At 39.4% G+C, this 20,286-nt stretch overlaps 1 pseudogene; it reads left to right on the top strand.

The window, feature by feature from the left end:
• Window positions 1-20,286, top strand: part of LOC143171967 (protein hinderin-like) — a 260,191-nt pseudogene that overhangs the window by 210,661 nt on the left and 29,244 nt on the right.

The raw sequence follows: 20,286 nt of genomic DNA, 5'->3' as shown, positions 1-20,286 counted from the left end.
CTTAATCCCTTGGACATCTGTAAATTTTGTGCTGAAGCTGGAATTACAACCTTGTTGTGTTGCTTCATATTTCAGCATGGATGGTAGATAATGCTGTTCGCAGAGCCGAGAAATATTTAGGCATAACAGAATTACTTGAAGAGCTAAATACTGGTTTGACTTTAATTTTTGTTGAGACTTGTAGTTTTCCCTACTGTTTAGTTAAGTGATGTTGGTTGGTGTCGTGGATGGAGCGAGACTGCACTTCACTCGTAAGAGAGAAGCAACAATACACTTTATTGACAGAAAACAGTGAGTTAGAGTTCAATGGTAAATGCGACAGTGGTTTAACAAGATTCAATGGCAAGGTACACTTGATTATTTACTGCATAGAGGACAGGGTCAGACAAAACTGTCAGGGAGACCCTCCCGTTGAGCCGTGAGGTTCAGAAAGGACCCCCTTGCTTTCTAAACTCCTTCTCAGAGAGGAATCTAGGTGCGGCTGGATCCAATCCTAGTCCCAGACTTGGTCAACGGTTTATGTCTAAAGGATTATATATGCACAATCAATCCTTTATATCACTTAGCTAAGATTTCAAAGTTTAGCATGCTATTAGTCACTTGCTGAGTATCTGTTGCGGCAAGGAAACTGTCAACCTCGAGGAGTAACCTTGAGAGGCGTCCCTACTCAAGGGGAGATCCTGGCGTGCAGCCCGCTGCCGTGCAGGAGAGCTCAACGGGCCCTGGGCTGTCCACTATTTATAGGGGTAAGATGATTGACTTATAGTCATATTTGCATATCAGCAAGTCATTTGAGTCACTGCTCCAGGCAGCCCTTGGCTACTATGTTGCCATCCGTCCCCAAAGTCCAGCATAACCTGGATGACAACACAACGACCCCCACTGGTGGTCGTTGCTTACGTGGGGGGGAGCACACCACCACAGTTGGACAGAGCATTAGCTAATTAGCAATTAGCTAGGCTAGATTAAAAAAGCCCAAACCCACAGGCTTTTGTGTACTAGATCAGATTACTCCTAACTTGCCTATTCCACTTACCTCTGACTACCTGTATGCAAGTTGTCTAACTAAATCCTATCTATAAAACACAGTTCTTAGGTGGGTGGGTGAAAAGTGGAAGATGGATGGAAAATTGGCTGGACTGCCAGCCTCAAAGGGTTGTCATCAGTCCAGCTGGCAGCCAGTTGCTAGTGAAGTCCCTGATGTTTAACATTAACAACCTGGACAGCGGGACAGGATGCACCTTCAGCAACTTTGCAGACAATACGAACCAGGGAAGCGGTCAATACGCTGGAGAGTAGGGTTCAGTATTCAAGGGACCTTAACAGGCTGGGAAAAAGTTTTGACAGAAACCTGTTGAGGTTCAACAAGGGGAAATGCCAGTTCCTTCAACTGGGTTGGACCAATCTCATGTAACAGAACCAACTGGGTGCTGACGACCTAGAAAGCAGTTTTGCTAGAAAAGAACTGGGTGTCCTGCTGAACAGCAAATTGAACACAAGTCAGCAGTGTGCCTGTGTGATGGAGTAACCAAACCTCATACTGGGCCATAATAGCAAAATTGTGTTCAGCAGATTGACGAAGTGACCCTTACCCTCTGATCAACTCTTGTGATACTGTATCTGTAGAGTACTATGTCCAGTTTGGGGCTCCACAGGGCAAGGAGAACATTGACAAACTGTAGGAAGTCCAACAGAGGCAACCAGGACAGTCAGGGGGCTGGAGCATATGACCTACTGTGAGAGGCTGAGAAAACTGGGTGCATTCAATCTTAAGAAGAGACGATTCAGCACAGATCTTCCTGCTTTCTTCAGCTACCTAAGGACAGGGTGTAGAGAAGAGGCAATGAGACTGTTCTTGGAAGTCATCAGCAACAGAGCAAGAGACAACGGAAAAAAGTTACAACTCAGGAAATTCTGATTAGCTGTATAGAAAACATTTTTTACTGTGAGGGTGGTCGAAAATTGGAACCAGAGATGTTGCTCGGAGAGGTTGGATCACCGTCAGTGGAGATATTCAAAACCTAACTGGACATGTCCCTCAAAAACCTGACCTTGTTGGCCCTCCTTTGAGTGGAGGATTGGACTATGTGACCTCCAGACTTCACCTTTCAACCTAAATTATTTTGTAATTCAAGGATTATTGGGGGGAAAAGAAGGAATGGACTAACAGTTCTATTTTATTGAAAGCAAAATACTGTTATAGTGATATTTACACTTGGAAAACTAACATCTTGTAGCATGTCATGAGAACTGCATCTGTGAAACAAGCTGGATCCTGTGGACCACTATAAGAAATGATAACAGTGCAAGTCTGTAAAACTTTGGACAGTAAGATGAAGGCTGTAGTGTGTGGCTTACTCTACAGATCTGATTCTATGTGATCCTGAAATGCATGCTATGCACAGTACTGTCAACTGATAATGAGTTCTTTGATTGCCATTTCACTGTATATATGGCACTCCAAAAATGTTGCAACTTTTAGTCCCAGTGTTCTGTAATAATGCAGAATCACAAAACAGCTGTCCAAAACTTACTAGCCTCTGATGTCTGGCTTGTCTTCACTTCTTTCCACAGGGATGACTTCAGGACCTAGGAAGGATGCAGCCACATCTCCTGTGCTGATAGGCAGCAGCAAAGAGCTTGCAACCACAGCCACATCACCAATTCAGCATGACACTTCACGGTAAGCTGCTAGGTAAGCTCTGGTTTAAGATTCTGCAAACACAACCATCAAATTCTCCTAGATGCAGGGAAGTGGCTGAATTTCTATGATATTTCATGTTAGCATGAGCTGGATAATATAAACTAAAAACTGCCATATCCTTTTGACATTCATAGTAAGCCTTAAATTGCTTGTTAGAATAAGAAAAGCAGGAATATGCAAGTTCTAACATTTTAATTTTACTTACATTTTGAACAGAAAGTATTTTATGTTCCAAGTCCTGACACATTAAATACATTTGTAAATAATTTGAATGGATGGTGTTAACCCCTGTTAGGTTTTAAATCCACCTGAAGATTTTAATCCCCCCATTTTATCAAATGGCATTTCTTTTAAAATGTTTTGTACCAGAGTTATTTTATGTTTAATGACAAGCAACAAAATCACATTAAGTCAGCAATTCCTGATTATGCTATATATCTGCACTAAATGCACTGGAAAAGCAGTATTATCACTTCTGCTCCAATGAAAAAACAGAAAGCAGCATTGTTGTTACACTTACAAGTCTAAAAACAACTTGCCTTCTTTAGGCAGGATAACAATTCTAGTGGCAAGTGCCTAGAAAAACAGCATACAATCCTTGCTTTTCTTTATCATAACCCACATTTTCTCATAATAAAATCTTTAGTTAAGCAACAAAGTAAATGCAGACTAAAGTATGAATTTGCTGTATTTTACACCACTAGTTAGATGACTTTGTGCAGTGGGATGACAAGAATGTACGACCATTCATAAGAAGAGTTAAATGTTTCTTAGAGGAGAGGGCTTGAGTCAGATTTAATCTTCTCTTGGCCCAGTGGACTAGGAAAATGTATGCTTGATATCATCCCTGTATTCTTGGCAGCAGCTGGCAGTTTATTTCTAACTTCTGAGAGAACTTGCGATAGGTGAAAAACCACTATCAATATTGACAAATTTGTACTTACTTGCTATGGAAACAGTTTTTTTTTTTTCTTCTGAAGGACAGGATGATAATTCTGGGAGGATTTAAGAACTGAGATAGATTGGGCTCTGTTTCCCACAAGTAACTATGATTAAACAAACAGAAACCACAAGATTGCCTAAGCATTTCTCTTAGAAGCACGGGTTACCTTTGCAAGCCGGTAATATCAGATAGGGAGTGTGTAAAGATAATGCTTGATACGTCGAATAGTGATAAGTTGAGATTCCATTCAAGCACTGAGGAGTAGATATAATTATTCACATCATACAACAACTGCTCCGAAAAAGGAATTTTATTCAAGAGGATTGATGGTCCATTCTTTTCCACAGAGGGGAGTAAAATAATTGTTGAAATATGCTGTTAGAAATCATATCAGATAAAGTGATCAGTAAAAGGAGTCTGATTAGCTGTCATCCTTAAAGGTTTATTTTACCAGTTATTGACAAATTTTGAAAAATCCTGTATTTCTGGGGTGCTCTCCCTCAGGCTTCCTCACTTTCTTTCTCTCCATTGGTGCTGTAAGTATAATTGACCAGTTTAAGCAGCCATGTTGTGCTTTCCCTTACTCACGGCCTTCTCTAATTGAAAATAGTAAATGGACAAGTATTTCTGTGGAGACCTAAAGCTGATCCTATCCTTCATCAAAAAACCTGCTTGGGCAGCAGCTCAGTCTCAATTTATCACTGAATGGTTATAAGCTTAGACTACAGGTTTAACTAACTAAATTAATCAATATTGAGAATTATTGCTGCTTTTGTGCCACTAAAGTTAGGGTTTGTCAGCATGTTTGTTATAATCTGTGATTTGGGGGGGGGTTAACAGCTTAACCACAACAGCTGGCACGGGCCTGAAACTTGCAGCACAAAGCCCTAGCCTAAGAGAAAATTTATTTATTCGGCAGTACGTGTAAACCTAATTACTTTTGACTATTTAAATTTATAGGACTAGATTCAACTCATGTTTGTGCCAGCTTTAACTAGCACAAACCCTGGCACCCGGCAGTAGCAGCAATGGAAAGCCTGCCAGGGAGAAGGTGTTGGAAAGCGACAGAAGCTCCCTGCCAGCACAAGGCATCAGGGTGCTAGCGCAGCTTCTGGGGAGGGCTGGCTGGATAAGCAGGCATGGCAGGTAGAAGATGCGTTGGCTTGATAGCCTGTCTTGGCAGGGCTCAACCGGAGGCTTCAGTGTGTTACAGCTACCACCTGCTTGAGGACGGATTGCTGCAGTCCTACTTTCTTCTCTCTCTTGGAATGATTCATGTCTGGGACAAGAAATAAGTGTCCCTAGAAGGTAAAGGTGTGTGTTTTAAGAGCCTTAGTGCTAGACCTGTAGAAGGACCAGACTTGCAGAATGAATGTGCACAAGGTGGTTTCAGTGATATCTCTGAAAGAAAAATAGCATTTCTTTATCTGGCATCCTGAGTTGGGCTGATAGTGAATTTGTTTGCCCATCATGCTTCTATGCATGCCTGTCGCTGCTTTTCATAATACAGCCAAGCATTGCATGTTTTGTTATCCAATGTTCTTAAGCCAAGTGTCTACACCTGCATGAGCCCCTTGAAATTATGTTCACAGCAGGTCTGGAAAGCTTTTCTACTCCATGTGCTTATTTATCGAGACCAAAGCCGATATATTTGGAAAAAAAAAATCACAGACAAAGTTGGGGCTGGGCAAATTTGGAAGAGTAAGTTTGTTCCTTACCCCTAAAGCATAGTTCCTCTATCTTAAACATTACCTTTTTGGTGACCAGGGACGTCTTTTTCATTACTGTTGTTGGCTTAAAAGAAAGACTCTGGGTTTTGGCTGTGAGCTGGAACGGAGCTGGAAAGGGGAGGTAGTGGCATTTATATGCTTTCATTTAGTAATGAAGAAATTTTTACATAAACTAGATCTTACCCTAGGTATAATCAGGTACTGATTTCAGCAAAACAAGTGTGTTGCAAAACAGAAATGAAATTGCTCTAAATCAAAGTATTAAGCTATTCTTTTTTAAAAAAAAGTGTTGTAAATTGTGCCTTGTGAAAGATTACAGCCCTGGTACAATTGTCAGGCTCTCCCCATGCAGAAACAGTTGTAGTGTCAAGTTTGGCACAGTAAGTCCTATAACACTGCAGATAATCAGGCACTTAAAAAGACACAGGCAAAGGTTGTTCTGCTCACCATGGAAACAGATAATTCTCCTGTAACATTTTTCACTTTGGGCATTTAAGTAGTGAATTTAAGAACAGTTAGGTAAATTAAGGGATTGAGTGATAGTCTGGGATTTCAGCATTAAGCCTATGTTTTCTTGTTGCAGTTTTAAATCAGAGCTTTAATGCTAGCTGAATGCATTATCTTGGAGTGAAGTTTCTTGTAGCCATTAAAATAAGTGATTTAGAAGTTCCAGCAATATGAATACTATATTCAAGCTATATTATTATCTGTTCGACTACAGTGGCCTGTTGGAGATTTTATAAACAGATTGTATTGTGTAAATTTGTGTTTAGGGACATTTTAAAAACAAAACTATTTACTCAATTGCCCAGCACATCTCAGGTGAATGTGTATTCAGGGACTTTAAAGCAAATTAATATCGGATGTAAAATATAATGTGCAGAGTTGTATACTTAATAATGCACACTGGAATAGTCTAGAGTAGATCTGTTATGCTGAGTGTTAGGAAATACGACAGTGATGAGATTTAAGCTTTTGCCTTACTTATGTGGTAGTTGCCTTTCAGATCTGTGCATGTTGGATGCTTAAATATGGTTCTGCTCTTAAGACGATACTATGAAGTTCCTTCTCCTGTAGGGTCTAAGCAAGCACTGCCAAAGAAATAGATTTTTTTTTTCCCCCCCATTAGGATCAGACACCATTCAAGATTCAAAAGGAAGATGAGGAGGAGAAAACTTTCATTTCAGATCTAATTTAGGAATATTTAAAGGGATTAAAAGTGCGTTTGGAGTGGGGTGGTGAGTTAGGTGCTGAACGTGGTAGGAGATGCAGGTTTTGCCTACTCCTTGAGAAAGCCAGCAGCACAAAAACTCCAATATAGTTCCATATGCAAGTGATAAAACAAGACGTTGGCAAATTAATCTCTCTTATTCACAGTGTATGTTGTTAATTGTTCTCTCTGCTGGCTGTCGATATAATGTGAAATTTTCATTCCCCATTCAAGATGGAAAAAGTTGTGGCTGAAAACGTTAACATTTGCATTTTTATTTGTTGATTTATTTAAAGGACAACCTCTCTTACAGCAATCCATCACTCAGTGACACCCCAAATATGAATAATGTATTGTAGACTTGCGGTTACAATGTGTAATAAGTGCCAGAGACAGTAGAAGAATGTTGCAAATGTAATATTTATCGACTCATAGTTTATTGCTTTCGAGGTTCAATAATACTGACCATAGCACATTAATATCACTTATCTTGATTTTATTTGGGCACCTCTGTATGTAGAAATAACCCATCTCTCTCATACTTACAAAATAAATGTGAATTTTACAGCGCTTTGTAAGAAGTGCATTATAGGTTTCTTTGCTTAGTGCTCACAATTCTCCTTTTCTGCCTTCTCATTTACTTATATCTGACATTGACCCCACTCCAATTGCCTGACCCAGATGATGAGCACCTCAGCACTCTTCTAGAGGCTTTACTTACTGGCTGCATTATGATCTTGTGCCTCTGATGGTGTTTGGACCAGGTCTCTCTTCCTGTTAAAGACCAGTATGAAAAGAGACTGTTAGATATTTTTCTAGTGCTTCTGTCTGAAAAGATGATGGCTGAGAGGCTAAAACAGGGATAACTTCTCTTTTGGAAACACATGCATAGCAAATCTAAATCATCTCTCTTTTAGAGGATCATGGCTATCAGAAATATAAGTGTTTATTAGGTCAACAGTTGTTGTTATAGACTTGGCATTTATTTTACAGAGAAATTTTTAATCAATGAATAGAAATACATTAGAGCAATTTTGGAAGATTAGGATTTAAAATTCAGTGGTTTTGAGAACCAAAATTTTCTTGATACTCTACATAAGACAAAAATTTGCAATAAGGCTATGCTACGGTAGGAAATCAATCAGTAGTAATCATTCCTATCTTCAGTACTTGCTCCAGAGTTTTGCTTCAGAAACTGATACAGACTGGGCAAACACTACTCCTTATCTACACTGTTCAGTTACAACCACTAAAAGCTTTGAAGTCTCAGGGGTGAAATGCAGATGTGAACCCAGGACTGGGATCAAAACCAAATTTAACAATGGGAGATTTCAAGCTTGTGTTGAAATCAGATTTCACCTGTGAAGCCTGGCTCTTGGGAAACTTGGAACTGGGTTCAGCCGTGAAAATGATTATATTTCGTGTTGTAGACATCAAGTAAATTTTGAAATGACATTCTGTATTTACATCTGAGGTTATCAAATTTAACACATCATCAGCTTCTTTTTCTTTACTGTGTGTAACAGGAACACCTATTTGTGTCAAAGCAGCCTACCTAATAGCTGCTTTGCGATAACAGTTTTGGTGTGTCCGTTGCTGACAATGAAAATCATATTGGGAAATTCTGACTTGCAGTGCAAAAGGATTAATGTTAATTAGCAAATGTTGGCTGTAATTGTCACCCTCATTAAAATGCAGAATTATGTATTTCTTAGTTATAAATAACCTTTCTAATTGTACTTGATGTATGCCAGTTTAATCAAAAAGTACACTTGCAAACAGGCAGATATTTGCATTAATCTAGCACTGGATCTTTGAGTCTTTTTTGATTGTCTTTTATTCCAAAGTTGACTAGTTGGGGGAGGTCTATTACAGCTACATATCCTTTACACATTTTTTTATTCAGCTCTGTGGATCTGACAGGATTTTGTATTAAAATGAGGGGAAATGTCTTCTGGGAATGTTCAGTGCAACAGAAAATGTGTCAGTTTTGAAGGAGTTGGCAAGGTTTCCATCATTCAGTGGTATGACAATAACTTGATTGTAGTTTGAAAGTAATAATAAGCAAAGGAAAATAGAGTACAAATCATATTATGAAGCTGACTTAACTCTTTACGTCTGCTTCTTACCATCATTTTCATTATCTTAATTACTTTTTTTACATTTTTCCCCCCGTGATTTTGCAGGTTCTCAAAGACCATGTTAAATCTTGAATGAATGTTGGTTCATTGGATGTGATTCCTTTTTGCACTTGTCGTCACAGCAATGAAAACTTAGTCTCAAAAATTTTTTTTTTTTTAAATATTTTTTTAAAATATATTTTCAGGTTCCTTCTGTGCTTTGCTTTACTCCTTTGTCAAAAAACCTGATTTGACTGTCTTTTCTTTCTCCACTGATACTCTGGGTGCTCTGCATTGTAGCTTTTAAACATTTTCCTGGAATTACTGTGATGGCAATTTCTACAGAGCTTGGCAAATTAAGACCAGTCTTGGTTCCTCTCTTCACGGTTCTCTAAGGAACTGTTCTGCATGGTTCTCTTCCTAGCACTGTAGTCACTTCTCTGCTACTTCTCCTTCAGAGGAGTCTCCTCTTGGTTTTGTTTTTTTTTTTTTTTTGAGATGGGAAGAATACATACAGAATAATCACATCTTACTTTAAGAAGCCAGTCTCCCAAAATATGGGTTTGTCATGCTTCCACCACATTGCTTATGTATTAATGTATTCCCCTTTTTCTCTCTCCTTCACCTGCCTGGACTTTTCAGGCTATAAACTCTTCAGGGCAGGATCCTGGCACAGTGCATCTCCATGCTTGGTTGGTCCATGTAATAATGATGATTAACTGTGATGCTAGTATAGTTAGGGTGGAATTCATCTTGCTTATCTTGAGACAACTGAGCTAGTTACCCTCAGCTCCTTTTATGGTCGATGACTTATTTTAGGATCAGCTTTTGGTGATACCTGTCTTCCCATGGACTGTAAAATAAGCCTGGAGTAACGCGCACTGACATCTTATCCCTCTTGTAGCTGAATATGTGGAACTAAAAATAAGTTGTTTGTCATTCATATTTTGATTATGGATTGGAAGCAAATGCAGGGTTAACCTATGTGCTGCATGGTCAGTGCCTTGATTATTAACATGGTTTTAATGCTTGCGTTATAAATCAAAGGGCTGAGGTACCGAACGCTCTGGGAGAAGGAGTGGATATGTATGATTGTGAACATACAGCATCTTCCTCAGTGGAGCATGAGCTTGTGACATGGTAATGTGTTCAATAAAAAATGTGGTGATGGAAAGCTGGGAAGGATGGAAGTTATCACTGCTTTGGAGAATCCTTTTTAAAAGTGACATGAAGTGGTGACGCCCTGTAACTCAAACGCAGGTGACCAGGATACTGCGGTGTTCCTGAGGTCTGAGCAGGGCCTTGCACCAGTCATTTCCCACCTCTGCTAGGCAAACGTACTGTGCATCAGGAGATGGTCTCAGCAGACAGACACAGCTCTGTCTTCTCAATTATTTCCAGTTGATGAGTTGCCTACTTACAAAAGAAATTCTTGCCTCTCTGTCACTTAAGGACATTAACCAGTGCTTTATACTATTTGATTTGCCCCATTTCCAGTTTTTAATGTACTTTTTTTCCTTCATGATATTCTAATTCTCTGCCTCAATAAAGACCTCCAGCTTTTGTTTTTACTACCATGAATAGCATAGTATCAGCAGCGACTGTCATCTCATTATTTGTCCTTTCTCTAGGCCACTTATGAATGCATTAAAGAGTTCAGGCCCTAACAGATTTCTGTGAGGCTCCACTGGTGACCTCCCTGGCCACTTTATAGCAGACCAATTTTAATGTTTTCTCTTTATTTCCTGTCTTTTAACCAGTTATCTATCCGTTAATGGATTTTCCTCTTAGTTTATGGCAACTTTTAAGTCTTTGGTGATAGATTTGCTGGAAAGCCTTTAGAACTCCAGATAGACTATATAAACTGTATTTTCCTTTTTCAGATGCATAATTCTACAAATCTAGTAGAGGTCCCCAGTAAATTACGACATATGTCAAGTTTATCGATTCTTTATTATAATTTCTATCAATCTGCTTGTTCTAAACATCAGACCTCTTCATTTGTAGATTTCTGCATCACTCCAGATCCCTTTAAAAAAACTCTACATTTGCCAACTTTCAGTGCCCCAGAACTGAGGCAGTTTTAGGCAATTAGTTACGCACTACAGTTAATAGTTCAGCTATTTCATACCTGAGCTCCTTCAGAAGTTTGAGCAAGTACCAGCTGATCCCAGCAATTTATTATTGTTCATTCTGTTGATTTGTTCTGTAATGTATTTATATGACACTTCAACTTGAGACAGGTCTTCCTCTGTGTCCTCTGTGGCTTCAGAAACTTTCTCAGTTCCTGCATAGTGAATATGTGTCAGCTCATTGAGCTTTTCTGCTATGGCCTTATCAAACTCAGGTGCTCCTTTTTAACTTTATCTCCTCTTGGCTTTCATAGATATTCAGACTTCCTATTTTTGATCTATTTAAAGTGGGATTTGTTATTAGACCTTATGCTTTTAGCAGGATGACCCTTAATCTTTGGCTGGGATTTATTGTGGGGTTTGATTTTGGGGGTTTTGGGTTGGTTTTTTTGGGGGGGGGGGTGTGGGGTTTTTTTTGCTTGATCTATCAGTTTGTTGTTTGCTATTTTCTTTATTTGGACCTGACTGGACGTAACTGTCTCCTTTACTGTTCCAGTTAACTGGTATGACTCTAATCTTTCTGAAGTCTTTCTCTATAGGTTGTGTGTCCTTTTTTGGAGCCCTAGTATAGCTATTAGACAAATGTGTGCCATTTGCAAACATTTTTACCCTTTTAACTGCCCCTTTTCTTTTTAACAAACTTTCTCATCTTTATATTGTTTCCACTTCTGAAGTGAAAGACTGCTGTAGTGAATTTTTGCTCCATAGACATGTTGAATCTAAGTATGTAATGTGTGTTACTCTTTGGTCATCACATCTGAGCAGTGCAGTGGACTGCTCCCAGATGTGAGATTTTGTGAAACGAACAACCCAACAGACTAGGACTCTTCAGCTTGGAAAAGAGGTGGCTAAGTTTAGGACACTATTAACAGTTCATAAAATCAAAAGTGACATGCAGAAAATGAGTAGGGAACCATTCTTTATTGTCTTGTCTACTGGAGAAACTGGTGGCCATCAGACAGACTTGTGAGATGGCACATTCAGAGCATGCAACATTTAGATAGAGACCAGAGGTCCAGTTAGCCCATATCCTGACTTGTCGTTATTGTGTTCTTAACTCCACATAATCCAAGATTGTCATTATAGTTTTCTCTAACTTACACAGCTTTTTAGATAGAGTCATCCATAATATATGGATTATAATAATGATTTTAAATAACTACATGTTCATCTCTTAACGTCTTTGTTAAGACATTTCTGATGTGGAAAAAACCCAATATCTGGGTTTAAGTCGCAATCTCAATGTTACATATCTGGAATTAGTTCAATGGGACATAATAACAGAAAAATTCGGGCCCTGATTTTTCCTGGGTAGGGTAATGAAATAACCACGGTATCTTCCACATTTGGGTAGGGAAAGTCATGGCAGTGTTTCAATGTAAAGAATATTGAACTGTTAAATATGTTTTTGTTTTGTAGGCTTTCCAGCATTACTTTTGGGAACCCTGAATCATGTAACATACCTTCTAGTTTTCTGATACACATTTGAAGGAAAAGAGTTGATGGTGTAGTCCCTGGTTACAGATCTTTGCTCAAGCTGAGTGCACCAATTTCTACTGTAGATGTGACTTTTTTCTCTTCCTAAACCACATTTCCTTTTCAAAAACACATGCTATTGAACATTGTTAAGTTTGGTTTTGTGATGGGCTGTGACTAGAGCACTGAAGTTATCTCCTCAACATTTAGATAATCTTAAAGGAAAACAGTATCTTGGGTTTTTTTCACCATTTATTTAATTGTAGATACTGATTATATTCAGCATTTAAATTTCTCAGTGCAACGTGCTTCTAGCTCCCAGGTAATTTGGGGTCATGTATGGTAACTTTGATCTGTTCTATGTTGTTTATGAGGTGGTACTTCATTTATGGCCCTCTGGGAAAAAAAAAGAAAGAAAAAAAAGAAAAAGTTAAATTATTTCCTTTAGTCTGAATGTGTTGGGAGGGAAATAATTTGAAAACATCATGGAAAATTAAGCCTTTTACTGAAAATAATATTGTATCTTTGTTTTCTGCCCTGTACAAAGTTAGCTCTGTCTGTTTTAATAGTGGTGTTTTTCTCCTTTGGTTCTTCCCACCTGTAAGTTTTAAGGGATTTTGTTTTGATACATACAGCTGGAGAACATAGTGAAAATGATCTAGTTGAAGATGTCCCTGTCCACGGCAGGGGGGTTGGACTAGGTGACCTTTAAAGGTCCCTTCCAACCCAAAGTATTCTATGATTCTATGAAAAAAAAGCACTTTTAAAGTTCTTTTTTCTGTAAAAAACAAATACATTCTAGAGTACTAATATATAATTTATGTATTTAAAATCTTTTAAAGGAGATTCTCAAAGCCTCTAATGCCATTGTACTTTTAAATTTCATTTTTGCTTCATCTGCATTGAATTATCTTTTACTACTTAAAACAGAAATTGGGTTTATTGAAACATTTCTGTTCTGATTATTTTTTAATAAAGATGAAGAAGTCTAACTTAATGAAATCACTGGAATGAAATGAGAAAAAAATAAAAAAATTAATAAGCTGAAGTCTTGAAGTTTTTATTAAGTCCCATTTGGCTGTATGTTTCTCTGTGTGTACCTTCTTGGATCAGCAGGGTGAGAAACATGCCTTGTAAGGAACGACCTTTGCACTGTTAGACTGACTTTTTCTGTTACATTTCCAGAAGGGTTACTGGAAACGCATTACCAATAGTTCTTGTGTGCGTATCTTCTGTGCCTGTGATCGCGAAATTGTGGTTTGAGATGAGCAGTAGTACTGAATTCAGATTTTTCCCCCCCATAGTTCAGACCCATAAATATATTTTGTAGAACGTGTGCATGTCTGTCAATCAGGTATCTGTGAAACATCATAATGTACAAGCAGCTTTATGATTTATGAGTTTGCAGACTTTTTCATACTCTTAGAAATAAAATGCTTCCTGCTCCATGCAGATTATCTGATAATTCAGTGCTGCACTGTGTAGGTATATTTGTAGTATAAAGGGCGCTGTTCGTAACTTGCTTTGCAAGTCTTGAGTCTGATGTGGCGTGTTCTTGTAATTGTGTCTATGGCCCTGCACGTGGATCTGCCTGGAATTTTTCAAGCTCCACGCTTGTTCCAATGACCTTGTCCTTGCTGAGGAGCCTATGTTGTTCCAGCACTGCCTTTTCTTTTTACTGTAACAGGTGAAGCAATTCCTAGAAGGACTTTAACAGTGCTCCAGCTGCTGCTCATCCCAGCTTCCGCTTGACTGTTAATTGCTCTGTGCATCCCTGTTCTTATCCATATGCTTGGAATTTGGAACCTGCATATCCACCTCATTCATAGGCAACAAACCGACCTAATAAGAGAGATGTCCTCTCCCTCCCCCTTCCTTGCCAAGTTCAAATCTCTTTCAATCTTCTTTTTCCTATCTCCTAATGGCATCTCAGCATCTAGATTTCTAGGCGTGAAAGAAAAGTGTGCTTCCTTAACTCAGCCTGCAGTGACAGCTAGATACTACTGTGATGACCATCTTAAGGAATGTCTAAATCACTAGAATGTATAGGCCTATTGTAATTATCCGTACAATTTTCTTGCTTTCACTCCTTCTGTTTTGTTATGAACTTATTAGCAGCAGACCATTTCTACCAGTGTACAAACCGTAACATCACGTGACATTGACTTTACTCAAACCAGAAGATTTTTGTGCCAAGGTTGTAACATTGTATCATTACTTCATTGTATCTGTGTGAAAATTTTAATTTCACGCCCTGCGGACTTCACTGTCTCTGTGCACTCTGCTCGTGTTGTTGCATAGAAGGGTAAGTCCCTGGGTCACATTCATTTTGTAGTGTGTTTTTTTAAAGTAAGAATTCTGTTTCCTTTGAGAGGTCTTGCTGTAAAGTTAGCTGGGGATTTCTGCCAGAAAAATATTTGCAAGCTTAAAGTTTTTACTAAGTTTCTTAAAGTGTGAATATGACCACCTTATTCAAAAAGAAAAAATGTGTGTGGGGTTGTGTGCTACACTATGATGTATTTGTACATGAATAGATGCAAATGATTTGGTAAAGTATGTGGGGAAGGGAGGGAAAACCCTTGTTTAAATACATCATCAGATTTCCCTTACATCCAATCTGGTTTTAATGAGTTGCAAACCTTTCTGGGCAGAAGCCCTTGGTTAATGTTTGGATTGATTTATGGGGCTTCCTGGTTTGCAGACATGGGCATTTTAAGCTTCCCTGGTTGTACCATGCCTGTACTCTATGGCTAAGTCAGAGTCCAGTCCTTGCTAGTCAGTCCTTGCCCTTTTGTCATATGCTGTCTGTGAGGTTTATGTTTATGTTTATGAAGAGAAATACCCCGCTACGAAGTCACAGAATAGCTGAGGTTGGAAGGCATCTCTGGAGATTATCTACTCCAAGCTCCTGCTTAGAGCAGGATCAGCTAGAGCAGGCTACTCAGGACTGTGTCTGTCAGGTTTTGAATATCTCCAAGGATGGAGACTCCACAACCTCTCTGGACAACCTGTGCCAGTGTTCAACCACCTACATAATAAGAAAGCTTTTTTCTTCCATTTGAATGGAATTTCTTGTATTTCAGTTTGTGCCCATTACCTCTTGTCCTTTCACTGGGCACCACCGAGAAGAGCCTGGCTCCATCTTCTCTCCTCCCCTAATCAAGTATTTATACACATTGATAAGATCACCCTGAGCTGCCTTTGCTCCAGGCCGAACAGTCCCAGCTCTCTCAGATTTTCCTTTCGTGTCAGATACTTCAATTCCTTAATCATCTTCGTTGCCCTTCACTGGACTCGCTTGAGTGTGTCCATGTCTCTGTTGTACTGGAGAGTCCAGCACTGGACACAGCAGTCCAGCTGAGTCCCACCAGGGCTGAGACAAGAGGAAGGATCACCTCCCTCGACCTGCTGGCAGTGCTGGCCTTTGCTGGCTTATGTTCAGTTTTTTGTCTACCAGGCCAGCGAGTGTCCAGGTCTTCTGCAAAGCTGCTTTTCAGCCAGTCAAACCTGGCATGTGCTGGTACCTGGGGTTATTCCCCCCAAGTGCAGGACTTCACGTTTCTCCGATGTTGAATGTTGTGAGATTCTTGTGGACCCATTTCTCTTGCCTGTTGAGGTCCCTCTTTGTACACTTTCTGGCCCCTCTCAACCTAGAATATATTCAGAAGAATATGGGAATGAGAGACTTAGCATCAGTCTCTTGAACTGTTAAATGCCCTGCCTTATTTTGTAGCATATCAATGATCTTATGTAGTTTCTGACAAAAACATGGACTATCCGCAGGTGTATGGTTATCGAAAAGTAATCCTGCAGAGCCAGAGATCATCTTTGCTAGTTACTGCTGGGAATGAACAAACTAAAGTTTCACTTCCCTGCCCGTATGTTCAGCAACCAAAAATAGGTAATTTATCTCAGTGGGACAACTACCACCTGTGTAAAGTTTTTGAAAGAGTTTGTTAGCGTGCGATGACTACAGCCAAGGGACACCAGGCCTGAATGCCTTGTACTCCGTGCTTTACTGCTGTTTTTTTTCTGTAGGGTGCCTTCTAACTTGGTACTTGCAGTGTCAAGCCTATTCAGTGCCTGTGTCCCTATGAAGCTTACGACGACTCTACCTGCTTTGCTATACAGCATGCTCTTGTGCAACTCCTCGCCAGCAGTCGCCCCTCTTTGACATGCTAAACCAGGCACCACCAACACGCTGTATTTATTACAGCTACTGTTTCATCTCAGTGGCTTCTCTTGAATTATGTATCCTCATCTTTGATGTATGAAATCTCAGCTGATTTAAAGATTACCCCAGGGAGTTCAGCACACCTGGAAATGAATGGAGTGACAGATAGTCCCAACCCTTCCACACCGAGTGCCGAGTAGGAAGTTTTACAGCAGTTGGGTACTGGAATACAATTTTTGTGAGAGCGTTGTTTCTTCATGTATGGTCTGCACCCAAGCAATCAATATGTTGGGATGCCAAGTATTCGAGCTCAGTTGCAGCATTTGTTCTCAGGCAAATTGGAGTGAATGAGTTCAAATAAAGAGCTGGCGAATAGGGAGATCATGGGCTGTTCTGTTAGAGCTAGGCACCAAGGGTTTCACTAGATAAGGTACCTGAAATTGTGTGTGCCTCTCATTGGGAGGTGAGTAGAACAGAGCAAGTGAATGCAAATCTGGCTGAAAAGCAGTTGCTATCTGATGTGAGGCCTCTGAGTATGTTATGAAGGAAAAAGAAGAAACTGAGCATAAACTGCATATATAATGTCAGCAAGATACAGAATCACAAGGCATATAAAACTTAAGCGCTCTAGCCTATGAAGCATACTTCAGTTTCTTCAGTGGGTGTTGTGGTTACTGCTCCCTGCAGAAATTAGACTTTAGATGAACTGCAAGATCCTATTCACCTCTCTTATGCTAGCATAGCTGGCATAAAAGATTATGCCAGTTACTATGCCATTAGCATTAACGAAGTGATACCAATTAAAAGCTGAGAGCAACAAGCAGAGCTCATGTTTATGGTGCAGTCTGGGCTTTTTGCAAGGCAAAGTATGTCCATTCTCTGTATTTTAACTATTGCCATACTTCAAATTTAAATTCCTCTGGATTTCTAGGTAGTTTCAACCCCAATAGTTCCCCACCACACCATTCTGTAAAATGTCCTTTTCTCTCCTAACTCTCCTGCTACACGCCCAGCTCATGAGTAGAGAACAGCAAGGCATTGTTTTTTTCTTAGTAAATGTTCTTTTTAAAGTCAAGCCTCTGACTGAACACGTTCTTCTCACTACTTGGTTACGTCTTCCCTTTCTCTCTTTCTCCCTGTTCCCCACCAAGGGACGGCTAGCACAAGCACAGGGGCTATCGTCATGGCCTTGCTGTTCCAGGGATCAGGAGCTGGGAGATGTTTGCATTTACCTCTGGAGTGTAATTCTGACTGATGGGTTCTTACCAGGTTTGCCAAGTCCATCCATCCAATTGTCTATTTCTGTTTTGAAGACCAAGCAACCATAAAGTTGAAAACCGTGTTGTATTTTTGGAATCTGAAATTTCAGACAATGCATTTATGAATTATTTATGGGGAATGTGTTTTTGGTAATGTGCGGCATATCCATACTTGCCTTGAACTCTCCAAAGTGCATGCTAATAAACAGAATGATAAACTACCATCACTTTTGCCCTAAGATTTACAGTGCAAGCACTTTTTTTATGTGGTTTAATTCAAGTCAGTTTGTCAACTTAAAGCTCTAGTGTTTTGTTTTAAAGTACAACTTGGTGAGTGATTTTCTATTACTTAAATAACTCTGACTGCTTTTTCTGCCCTATTTCAAACAGAGTTAGCATCTGTAAATTTTTCTAGTCATGCTGGCATAGAGCCACACTAAATTATGCTTTAATTCACAATTAGAAGGAAGTGGCAACTGTGTAGAGCAGCAAACCTTTAATTTAAAATGGCCATTATACAAGATCATGATTCTATAGAATGATTAAGATATTGAAGAATAATTAAGATCTCTTTAGGTTTTTGGCCATTTAGAAGTGCTGGGCTTATTTAATTTTTTTAAACCTCCCTGAAACAGCTTTTTCTGTAATGACAGTAATACAGGACTCTATATTATCACAACTTGGAGTTTACTGGTACCTGAATTGTCTAATAGTAACTTGTTTTCACTGATATAGCTGATTGGCAGAGATAAATAAGAAACAGAAGAATTTGAGTGCTAGATTTTGCTATTAAACGCTCCATGCCACAGCAGAAGAAATTAAGCTGACAAGCAGGAGAGGAAGAATCGTACAGATCCACAGGAAGAGTAGGTGTTTAGGTACAGCAACTGACTGTATGTAAAATATTTCACCAGGATAGAAAAAAAAGAAAATAAAAAGGTAAAATAAATAATTTCCAAGCATTCACTGAGGCATTTCATTTCCAGGGTGTAAAATAGAGAGCTTGCAATACTTATTCACCCCGATACAACAAATGGCAGCAGGCAGGGAAGAAACCCTGCCCCAGTGAACCAGTGGCAGAACTTTCATTGGCTTCCATAGTATCACAATTCCACCCCAATATATACTTAAAACTACCGCAGTCCAATTTTGCTCCTCTGCTCAATGAGGTTTTAAATCTTGCACAGCTAGTAGCAGTTCTTGCCACAATGGTTAGAAAGTCAATGAAAGCTCACAGTTCAGTAACTAAATGACAAGGTAAGAAACTTTGGAATCATAAAATGGTTATAAGTGCTTGACCTAAAACTATACAGATCTCCCAGTGACTGTACAATTGAAGCAAAAAGTTGATTTATTGTCTGGCAGGCTGGGAATTTGGACTGAGCTTGTGAAAAAAGACAGATTGCTAATCCATGTAAATGGTGATGGACTTTGCAAGCTGTATGTGGTGGGGTTTTTTTCACCTAAGCCATGCCCCTTAAAATTGTTTTGTACTTATTTAGTACTCACAAAGTTCTAGGCAGTGTACAGGGTGTAAGGTAGTCCCAACTTTGCTGAAAGCACACTAGGAAAAAGAGATGAAACGTGGAAAAGAAATCAAAACTAAGGGGCAACACTGAGACTGGCAGAGGAGGTGCAGAATTGCACTGTCACTTACATATGCAATCCTTTGTCAGAGGCTTTAGTACATTATAAAAGAAAAAGCACAATTTTAAAGATGATTCATTGAATTAGAGTTTGCTTCGAGGGGAAAGATGCTTGGGGACAAACTTGTAAGAACAAAAATATTGAGAAGAAAGGCTGTTAAGGCAGGAGAAGTAGGGGGATGAGGTACGGCAGAAAAGATGATAGCTTAGTTTTGGCCCAGAACAATAAAGGGTGAAGATATTGCTGAAGATATGCTGTGATGACAGAGTGCTTAAAGGGAATAAAAGCTAAGCATGCTCTGAAGTGCAAAGTTATTATGTAATAACAGAGCAGAATCAGGGCCCCAGATGCTGTACATATACTGAGGTTCATTTTCTGATCCAAAGAGTTTTCAGACTTGATGAGACAGAAACGGGTGTGTGGGAGGGGAGAGAAGGACAATACAAACAGAGTGATTGCAGAGGTGGTTGTTAAACTCCATGGTAATTCCGTGGTTCTGTAATTTCTTTCTTTTATACTAAAACTTCATTCTAAATTATTCTTCTGTCACTGGCAGATCTGATTTAAAAGGTTTCTTTACTTCCCAGCACTCATGTCTTTGTTCACCCTCCCCCTTCCAGAATTATTACAACCTCAGTTACGCCAATTCAGCTGCCTGCAGCCATACCTTAAAAGAAACGATCTGGGGGGTTTTTTGTTTGTTTTTTTTTAGCTACTAAAAGCACACAGAGACAAAAACAATGAAGAAGCCCTTGCAGTTGTATTTGACATGTTGGTAACATGGCAGCAGGGTCTGAGTGAAAGTCCGGTGAGGAAATAATAGAAAAGGCTGAGTAACCAGGAGCAAAGAGGTAGGATAACTGAGGACTGGGAGCATTGAGACGAGAGTGC

Source organism: Aptenodytes patagonicus, chromosome W (assembly GCF_965638725.1).
Source record: "Aptenodytes patagonicus chromosome W, bAptPat1.pri.cur, whole genome shotgun sequence".
In the NCBI taxonomy this organism is placed as follows: Eukaryota; Metazoa; Chordata; class Aves; order Sphenisciformes; family Spheniscidae; genus Aptenodytes; species Aptenodytes patagonicus.
The sequence above is the reverse complement of the archived record's forward strand: the minus strand, read 5'-3'. Positions and strand labels throughout refer to the sequence as shown.